This window comes from Terrapene carolina, unplaced genomic scaffold (assembly GCF_002925995.2).
Source record: "Terrapene carolina triunguis isolate 2854851 unplaced genomic scaffold, T_m_triunguis-2.0 Scaffold137, whole genome shotgun sequence".
NCBI classification, from domain to species: Eukaryota; Metazoa; Chordata; order Testudines; family Emydidae; genus Terrapene; species Terrapene triunguis.
The window spans coordinates 2,378,246-2,388,975 of NW_020664488.1; the positions used below are offsets into that span (position 1 = coordinate 2,378,246).

Genomic DNA, 10,730 nt, shown 5'->3' on the forward strand with positions numbered 1-10,730 from the left:
GCCTGCCCCCTCCCGCTGAGAGCCGCCTGCTGCCCCGGGCCTGCCCCGACATGACACTCGTCAGGGGCCTCCCCATTCTGCGGCGTTACACTCTGCCCTTTCCCTGGAGCCTGGCCCCCAGTGCAGGCCGGGAACAGACCAGGACTCAGCAGATCTGTCCCCATCACGCAAGGCCCTTTCCCACTTCCAGCATGTCGTCCCGCCCCTCCCTGGCCCAACCCTGGCTGGAGGACTCTCCCATCCTGCAGGAACTGCTCAGACATGGCGGTAGCAGGGCCATGATTGGCAGGTCAGACTGGTACCAGATACAGGCTGCCCTCAAAGCTCCCTTGGCGCGGCCAGGTGCAGCGGTGGTGTGCTCAGATACAGCATGAGCCATAGTGCCACCTCGCAGCTGCGCTGTACAATACAGTTAATGTCCATTCCGCTGTCCCTCCTGCCTCATCCTCTCTCCCCTGCCCTGACTGCTGCTTCCCTTGGCACCAAGCCCCATCGACTGCCACACTGGTGTGGGGGAGGGCATGCCCCGGGCCCTGCTCCCTTTAGCTGGCTAAACACACAGCCACAGATCCTCTGCCCTTTGCTTGGAGACGCACCAAGTGCTTTTTAAGGAGTCTCAGACCATGCTCAACGGCTGCACTTTAGACAGAAAACAGGCGGCCCATTCCCAGGGTCACGCTTCGAGGCTGGAACAGGCTGCAACAGGCTGCAGCTTGCTGGGCTCTGACCCTTAGCCAGCCCCTTCCTCACCACCTGCTGCTGCCATGAAGTGGCTGCTGGGCCTGCAGGACCCACACTGCTCCAGGGAGTTTGTAATCTAACTCCCTGGGCCCCCTCTCACGCCTGGGTATGTTTGTAGTCAGTGGTGTAAAACCAGAGGATGTGAGGGGAGAATCAGGCCCAAAGAGGAGGAGCTATCTGGATCTGTCCCTCCAGCAGCCCCATCCGTTGCTGGCTCCAGGGTAGCTGCAGCATCCGTGGCCTGGCACTGTGTGGGTAGGGTGTGCTCCCTCTCCCAGCCTGTGAAACCACCCTGCCACCCGGTATAGGGTAATCATCTCCTGGTAGGATGGTGCCCAGAGACCTTCTCTGGCAGCAGGCCCAAAGCCCAATGACAGTGCTGCCCAACTCCCACAATGCTCTAGCAAGGGTTGCAGTCGGTGGTGGTTTCCTGAAGCCCCTGCGCTGGGCGACAGGTGACTCTGGGCGACTCTCTGCTCGCCTTGACACAGAATATGTGTCCAGATGTTCGGGCTTTTCCTCTTCACGCAGCAATAATAATATGAAGGGAACACATGGGTATGGAGGGGTGCAAATATCATCATCAAACATGCCTAGTCTGTTGGGGATTGTTGCCCCCCACTAGAGTGACCTCCGATTCCAGCCAGACTTCGACCCCGATTCTTGTCTCTCAATTCTAATCTGGTACCGCCTCTGATCTCTGGTCTCCAACCCTGGCCTGACTCTGACCCTGACCCTGACTCTTATTTGACCTGGCCTTGCGATTCCTCCAACTACAGCCCGGTGACTCCCATCCCTGATGAGTAGACTGCAGCCCAGCTGTGACCACTAGGCCAGACTGCCTACACCTGGTCCCTTACACACTAGGGCAGTCACAAGTTACTGGGGCTTTGTTGTAGCTCTGTGTTTTCAACAGGCATCACTGGTGTAGTATGTCCTGCAGAATGTGTGCTCAAGAGCTGGTTTACATGTCAACTCCAGGGCAGGCTCAGAGTCACATCTACCAGACAAGGCAGAGGAGCAGTCTATGATGTGTCACTTGAGGTCTCCATCAATTATTATAGGTGTTTCTTTACGGAGATTTTTTTCTCCCATGTGAAAACTGAGCAGTAGGGTGTGACTATGTGTGCCCATTTGATCACCCTATTCCTTAGGAACATCTGTCTGTAGGAAACAGGGTATTAAACTGAGAAGTGGAGGTGGGAGAAGGGTTGAAAGACCCAAGACTAGATGGATGAACATTCTACAAAATGATTTGATTAATGGTGGAGTTTCCGAGGAACTGCTTCAAGGCAGGCTGGAACAGAGAAGAAGGATCGAAGAGCCGACCTGATATAGAAAGAACTAAGGTTAGAAGATGAAGTGATTTACTGCAATCACAAACGTATGCCCTATAAGTGATCCAGCATAGTCAACATGGAGTCACTGCCATGGCGTAGTTGATGACTTCCAAGGATGCAGTGGAGCATGTTTAGACATCTCACCATGTTGCCATTTCCTCTTTCTGTGCATCAATCTCCAGCCACCACATACTCCTGGCCTAGACTCTCTTTTCCAGTCCCAAATGGCCTCGTGTAATTCTTGGAATACACAGGCCCTGAGCTTTGTAGGAATAACACTCTGGTGCCACACATTAGGCAACCTTGAGATACGCTTAACTGTTCCCTGTGAGCAAAGAAAGCTGGACACAGCTGTTTTTGTGCATGAGTCCATCTACCGATTGTAATGTCAGACACTTTCCTGCTGTCCCCTGGCATTTGTCGCAGGCAAGGTTTCACTTTGTGCTATATGGAACATATCAACTGTCTGGTTCAGTTCAGTATCCGTTCCTGCAACTTCCAATGGCCAGTGTGAACCACAGGCGCTGACTTTTTTTTCACCAGTGGTTGCTGCGCCCCCTCTCCAACCCAAGGCCCCGCTCCGCCCCCTCCACTGAGGCCCTGCCCTCGCTCTGCCTCTTCCCGCCCCTGCTCTGTCGCCGCTGATCTTCGCTCACATGAGAAATCGCTTCTCCTGTTTCGCGTAGGGAAATGTCACCAGCTGATTTTACAGGCAAAGATGCACCACAGTATGGAAGGGCCCCTTTGGATACCAAAAGCTTTATGGCCTCATGAAAAGCCATGGGGTAGTCTGGGGACCAGCACCCTCTCTGTCCATTGTGTCAGAGTGCACTTAGGGGCTGTCCTCTGTCAGGCATACAATGCAGGACCTCCTCTCTTTACAACTCTGCAGTTTAGCAGATGCTGTTTACAGTTAGCTGTTACCTTCACTTTAATAATGCCCAGGAAATGAGGATTTCTCCCTGTGTGTTTTTAGTAGCACCGAGATTTTCTACAACTTCACCACTTTAAATTGTCTCTAATAATCCTGCTCTAAAATTAGACACTGCGGACCCCTGTACCAAGCTCCATTTCCTACTCCTTCCACTTGTAAAGAAATCCATCTGTTATGGTCTTCCACATTTAACACTTGTAGTGATGCTGTAACATCGTCACTGGACTCCAGGCTGTCATTTGCAAACTGATGAATGTTCAAATCTCTGGCATTGCCCTCAGGACGGGGCTGTTGTGTTGACCTGCACATTTTCTCTGCAGAGTCCAATTTGTTGCAGTTTTTGTAGGGTTTGTTCTTGACCCAAAACAGTCACTGAAAGACTCTTTCACACAAAGAAATAATAGGGTCTGGGTGCTCTTCAGGTTGTACTTCCTCCTTGTCCCCCACTTTAGTTGCTGCACAGATGATATGAGGCTGTCGCAGCTCCTTGGCATCCTTGTAGCTGTGCCCGTTGATACAGTAACTTCTACTGCAGGTTTTAGGGTCAATTCAGTCTCAGTCAATAGCTGTTCTCAGATTGCTTCATTGTGCATCCCACACACTAGCCAGCCCCTTAATGCATCATTGAAACTTGCTCCAAAGCAGCAATGCTGTTAATGGCCTTAATTCAGCCACGGAATCTGGAATCATTTCCTTCCCCTTTTGATTCTGTTAATAAAAGCAGAGGCTCTGCAACACCCAGTGGCTTTGGGGAACAGGGGATCTTGTAGAATCTCAACCACTGCTTTGGCTGCAGACTTAAGCAGAGCTGTTAGGCTATGCAGCATGCGATATGTTTTGGCCCCATTGCACTCAGTAAAACCCCCACCTTGTTTCGTCATCTCTCATTATAGGTGGGCCAGGCCTTTGCTGAGCTCCCAAATAAGTCAATTTTCCCCAAACAGCCTTTAACCGCTACATGAGCCCGTCACTCACAGTCACAGTAGCTGCAATTTCACTGTCACTCAGCCCCTAGTGCCCTGTGTTCCTGGATCAGGGTCCCATCCTCACCAGTCATTGCGGGTTTTGCTCTTTATACAACATTGGTCATATGAAAGAGCCAGCTGGGCATGGTGGGCTCCAAATGGCCACACCATGCCAGGCCTCCTTACACACGCCCTGCTGCTCTGGCTGGTGGCTGGCAGTTTCAAGAACACATACGGCACCAGTAGAGAGCAAAAACTATTTAAAGGGATATGACCCTATTCCCATATGCTCCATTAGCCTTCTTGGTTAAAGAGAAAAGCTTGAAAACATGATTCCCAAAGGCCCAAAAACCAGAAGGGGAAAAACACAGACACACATGTTATTATTTTTTAAAAGTCTCAGGATTTTTAAGCCTATCTCAGGATTTTGGGGTCTTGCTCCCTGATTTGGAACGCGTGGGGTTGGCAGCACTGCAACGGCTATACCTGCAAAGTGAAACTGTATTGCCAAGGGAGTTTTTGTTCTCTAGTGCATTGCACGCGTGCCCTGCGCTGTACTGAACCCACTTGGCAGAACAGGCTGTGGGAATGGTAGGGGAAGGCGCATCCCTGGGCATAAAGGGAGGGTTGGGCTGACTCAGGTGTCAGGCCACGTCTCTGCACAACCACACAGTATGGAAGGCTGTCCGCAGGGGAACACAGTGATTTTGTTCAGAATCAGCGCAGGGAAAGGGCTGGTCACAAATGCAAGCACTTCCAGAGAGGCTGGCGCAACAGCTGCTGCCTTAGGCCCCTCCCACTTGCTGTCACTTCCGCAGGCATTGATGGGACCCCATGGAAATCCTGGCCACAGGGTGGTTGCCATCACAAAGCACAGATTCGCGTGGTGCCAGCACAGTCAGTCAATTGGTTGCTGTAAGACCGCACCTGCTGGTCTCACCCCTTGGACAGTCTCTGCACTGGTGATCTAACAACACCCAAAGCTGCCTGATCTGTCCTGATGTTCCGAGATCCTGCCTGCTTGGGAGCGCCTGGGAAAGCCAAGCCGCCAGGCTGTCCTCTGCAATGGCTGGCTGCTGCGATCAAAAAGCCCCACAATCCTGGCAGCTGGCAATAAAGGTCTTCGATCCCTGGTAGGTGTGAGCAAAGGTCCTTGTTCCCTTCTGTAATGTGTACGTACCGGAAAATAAGACTTTGCCAGCTTGTATGAGGGGCTGGAGGTGAGCCTGGAGTGATGATCCTGGCTGTATAGTGAGCCTCCTAGCTGACAGCTGTGCTGTAACCCCTGGGTTTGCTCAGCCCACCCAGGAGTTCTCTCTGTACTTTGCTCCTCCAGGGAGGTAGTGAAGACAGCCTGGAGGCTGTGGGTTTCAGACCTCTCACCACTACAGTGCCTCCTTGTGGCAGGGTTGTGTAGCAGCTCTCTCCCTGCCTAACGCCCCCCTGCCGACAGCCGCTCTGGTCCTCTGGTAATCTGCCTCTTCCTGCCACTCAACTCTCCGGCCAGGTCACAATTCAGTCCTCTCCTTCTAGGGTAACAGAAAGTCCGATGTCCTCACCAAAGGGTCTTTGGCCCTACTCTGGGTTGCGTGGTGCTCACAACCTTCACCACGGTTTATCCCTTCTCAGGACTCCCAAGGCTTTCCTCTGGGTCCCCTAATGAAAATCCCAAACTAAGCATACAGACACAAACCAATTTCAGCCCTCCTCAGCCTGGGCCTTGTCTCCCTCTTTGGTGCACTGTTCCTCCACAGGGCACCTCCCAGGGCTCTCTCCCTAGTTGTCCAAATCCTGCTACTGGGGCTGCTCTACTCTCAGGGGCTGCTTTCTCTCTCCTGGCCTCCTGCCAGGATTCGCCCCCTCAGGGGAGGAACCCACTGGCCCCATGGAGTGACTGCAGAGTTCCTCACTCTCTACTGCCACAGCCCCTTTCCACTCTCACCTTCCTGCCTGTGTGAGCCTGGGCCACCTCCAGGTGCAGCCAGATAAGTGGCTCTCATGCCTTTATTAACCCTTTCAGGGACAGTGTGGGGTACATGCCCCATCAGCACAAACATAAAGGCTAGGGACTTGCTTTTAACACCCGCCCCAAAAAAAACTCCAGCTGGGTCCGAAGCCCAGTGACATGGTGTTTCCAGTTGTGTGGAAATATCCCTGGCTCACACATAGCACTGTCAAGCATCTGGTGTATTACTATAAATAACACCATAAGCTGGACTGCATGGAGCTGTGCAGCACCTGGTTCGGGAACAGTGTCTGGGGTGCATTGGGGGAGGAGGGGGAGTGAGCTGTCAGCCCAGGGCCCAGCTGCAAGCACAAGGGCAAACGAAACGCTAGCATTGGGGGAGAAGCAGATGGGCAGGGGACAGCGGTGGTGCATGGCAGTCAGGCCCACCCTGCAACCTAGGAGCAAGCCCATCATTTCTGTAGAATTTAAGTATGTGGGGGGGGGGGGGGGGGGGGGGGGACCAGCAAATAGCATTTCCAGTTTATCTGCTCACAAAAAAACCATCCCTGTGTTACACTAACACACAGCTGTCTCCTGGAGTTTGTGGATAACCTTAAATGAGAGCTCTGAGAGGCGGGAATGGCCCCATTCATCTCAATGGGGTTTTAACACTGAAGCTAGAAGGTGACAATTTCAATCACATTGGCTATTTTACAGCCTCTTTTTAGAAAAAGTATCAAGCTAATGTGCCTCTCCATCATTGCTGGAAGGAGTCTGTGTGTGCCACTTGGGGGGATTTTACACACTGTACTAAACAACCTGAGCCTTAGAAAGTGACCACGAGATGGTTGAGTTCAGGATCCTGATGAAAGGAAGAAAGGAGAGTAGCAAAATACGGACCCTGGACTTCAGAAAAACAGACTTTGACTCCCTGAGGAAACTGATGGGCAGAATCCCCTGGGAGGCTAATATGAGTGGGCAAGGAGTCCAGGAGAGCTGGCTGAATTTTAAAGAATCCTTATTGAGGGAGCAGGAACAAACCATCCCGATGTGCAGAAAGAATAGCAAATATGGCAGGCGACCAGCTTGGCTTAACAGTGAAATCTTTGGTGAGCTTAAACTCAAAAAGGAAGCTTACAAGAAGTGGAAATTTGGACAGATGACTAGGGAGGAGTATAAAAATATTGCTAGAGCATGCAGGGGTCTAATCAGGAAGGCCAAGGCACAATTGGAGTTGCAGCTAGCAAGGGATGTGAAGGGTAACAAGAAGGGTTTCGACTGGTATGTTAGCAACAAGAAGAAGGTCAGGGAAAGTGTGGGACCCTTACTGAATGGGGGAGGCAACATAGTGAGAGATGATGTGGAAAAAGCTGAAGTACTCAATGCTTTTTTTGCCTCAGTCTTCACAGACAAGGTCAGCTCCCAGATTGCTGCACTGGACAACACAGTATGGAGAGGAGGTGAGCAGCCCTCAGTGGTGAAAGAACAGGTTAAGGACTATTTAGAAAAGCTGGACATGCACAAGTCCATGGGTCCAGATCTAATGCATCCAAGGGTGCCGGGGGAGTTGGCTGATGTGATTGCAGAGCCATTGGTCATTATATTTGAAAATTCGTGGCAATCAGGGGAGGTCCTGGACGATTGGAAAAAGGCAAATATAGTGTCCATATTTTTAAAAGGGAAGAAAGAGAACCCAGGGAACTACAGCCTCACTTCAGTCCCCAGCAAAATCATGGAGCAGGTCCTCAAGGAATCCATTTTGAAGCACTTGGAGGGGAGGAAGGTGATCAGGAACAGTCAACATGGATTCAGCAAGGGCAAGTTATGCCTGACCAACCTGATTGCCTTCTATGATGAGATAACTGGTTCTGTGGATATGGGGAAAATGGTGGATGTGATATATCTTGACTTTAGCAAAGCTTTTGATATAGTCTCCCACAGTATTCTTGCCAGCAAGTTAAAGAAGTATGGATTGGATGAATGGACTATAAGGTGGATAGAAAGTTGGCTAGACTGTTGGGCTCAACGGGTAGTGATCAACAGCTCAATGTCTAGTTGGCAGCAGGTATCAAGCAGAATACCCCAGGGGTCGGTCCTGGGGCCGGTTTTGTTCAACATCCTTATTAATGATCTGGATGATGGGATGAATTGCACCCTCAGCAAGTCCGCAGCTGACACTAAGGGTATGTCTACACTACGAAATTAGGTCAAATTTATAGAAGCCGGTTTTATAGAAATCGGTTGTATACAGCCGATTGTGTGTGTCCCCACATAAAATGCTCTAAGTGCTCTAGTCGGCGGACCGCGTCCACAGTACCGAGGCTAGCGTCGACTTCCGGCGCGTTGCACTATGGGTAGCTATCCCACAGTTCCCGCAGTCTCCGCCGCCCATTGGAATTCTGGGTTGAGACCCCAATGCCCGGATGATGCAAAACAGTGCCGCGGGGGGTTCTGGGTACATGTCGTCAAGCCCCTCCCCCTCCATCACAGCAACGGCAGACAATAGATTCGCGCCTTTTTACCTGGGTTACCTGTGCAGACAACATACCACGGCAAGCATGGAGCCCGCTCAGCTCAGCTCACCGTCACCATATGTCATCTAGGTGCCGGCAGACGTGGGACTGCATTGCTACACAGCAGCAACCCCTTGCCTTTTGGGCAGTAGATAGTATATTACGACTGGTATCCATTGTTGTCATACTGCAGTGGGTATCAGATTGTGCAATACACCTGAAGGCTAACTGCCAAGCGCCCAGTATTTGCTGCCAAGCACCCAGAAAATGCCGAGGGCTATCAGTCATGCTGCACCGTCGTCTTAAGATGTAAAAAATAGATTTATTCTGTATTCATTTGCTTGCCCCCTCCCTCCTGCTAAACCCAGGCTTTTGAGTTCAATCTTGGGGGGGGGGCCATTCTGTGTGACAGTTGTTTGCATTTCTCCCTGATGCAAAGCCACCTTTCTTGATTTTAATTCCCTGTACCTGTACGCCATGTCGTCACTCGCCCCTCCCTCCCTCCCTCCCTTCTTCCCTTGGTCCGTCAGATACTACTTTCGCACCTTTTTTCAGACCAGACGCCATAGCTAGCACTGGGATCATGGAGCCCGCTCAGATCACCGCGGCAATGATGAGCACTATGAACACCACGCGCATTGTCCTGGAGTATATGCAGAGCCAGGACATGCCAAAGCAAAACCAGGACCAGGCGAGGAGGAGGAGGAGGCGATTGCCGCGCGGCGACGAGAGTGATGAGGAAATGGACATGGACCTAGACCTCTCACAAGGCACAGGCCCCAGCAATGTGGAAATCATGGTGTTAATGGGGCAGGTTCATGCCGTGGAACGCCGATTCTGGGCCCGGGAAACAAGCACAGACTGGTGGGACCGCATCGTGGCTGCGAAACTTTCGCATGCGTAAGGGCACTTTCATGGAACTTTGTGACTTGCTTTCCCCTGCCCTGAAGCGCCAGAATACCAGGATGAGAGCAGCCCTCACAGTTGAGAAGCGAGTGGCGATAGCCCTGTGGAAGCTTGCAACGCCAGACAGCTACCGGTCAGTCGGGAATCAATTTGGAGTGGGCAAATCTACTGTGGGGGCTGCTGTGATCCAAGTTGCCAGGGCAATGAGAGACCTGGTGATATCAAGGGTAGTGACTCTGGGAAATGTGCAGACCATAGTGGATGGCTTTGCTGCAATGGGATTCCCAAACTGTGGTGGGGCGATAGACGGAACCCATATCCCTATCTTGGCACCGGAGCACCAAGCCACCGAGTACATAAACCGCAAGGGGTACTTTTCAATGCTGCTGCAAGCCCTGGTGGATCACAAGGGACGTTTCACCGACATCAACGTGGGCTGGCCGGGAAGGGTACATGATGCTCGCGTCTTCAGGCACTCTGTTCTGTTTCGAAAGCTGGAGGAAGGGACTTTCTTCCCGGACCAGAAAATAACCGTTGGGGATGTTGAAATGCCTATCATGATCCTTGGGGACCCAGCCTACCCCTTAATGCCATGGCTCATGAAGCCGTACACAGGCAGCCTGGACAGGAGTCAGGACCTGTTCAACTACAGGCTGAGCAAGTGCCGAATGGTGGTGGAATGTGCATTTGGGCGTTTAAAAGCGCGCTGGCGCAGCTTACTGACTCGCTCAGACCTTAGCGAAAAGAATATCCCCATTGTTATTGCTGCTTGCTGTGCGCTCCACAATATCTGTGAAAGTAAGGGGGAGACATTTATGGCGGGGTGGGAGGTTGAGGCAAATCGCCTGGCCGCTGATTACGCGCAGCCAGACACCAGGGCGGTTAGAGGAGCACAGCAGGGCGCGGTGCGCATCAGAGAAGCTTTGAAAACCAGTTTTGTGACTGGCCAGGCTACGGAGTGAAACTTCTGTTTGTTTCTCCTTGATGAACCCTCCGCCCCTACACTCCCCCACCCGGTTAACTCTACTTCCCTGTAAACCAACAACCCCACCCTCCCCTACTACCCTCCCCCCTTCGAGCACCACTTGCAGAGGCAATAAAGTCATTGTTACTTCACATTCATGCATTCTTTATTAATTCATCACACAACTAGGGGGATAATTGCCAAGGTAGCCCGGGATGGGTGGGGGAGGAGGGAAGGAAAAGGACACACTGCACTTTAAAACTTTAAAACTTTAACACTTATTGCTCGGGAAATCATGTGGGCTGGAGTGACTGGGTGGCCGGAGGCCCCCCCACCGTGTTCTTGGGCGTCTGGGTGAGGAGGCAATGGGACTTGGGGAGGAGGGCTGTTGGTTACACAGGGGCTGTAGCGGCGGTCTG

At 51.9% G+C, this 10,730-nt stretch overlaps 1 protein-coding gene across 1 annotated transcript in view; it reads right to left on the bottom strand.

The window, feature by feature from the left end:
• Positions 1 to 10,730, bottom strand: part of SASH3 (SAM and SH3 domain containing 3) — a 31,792-nt gene that overhangs the window by 12,697 nt on the left and 8,365 nt on the right. The window lies entirely within an intron of this gene.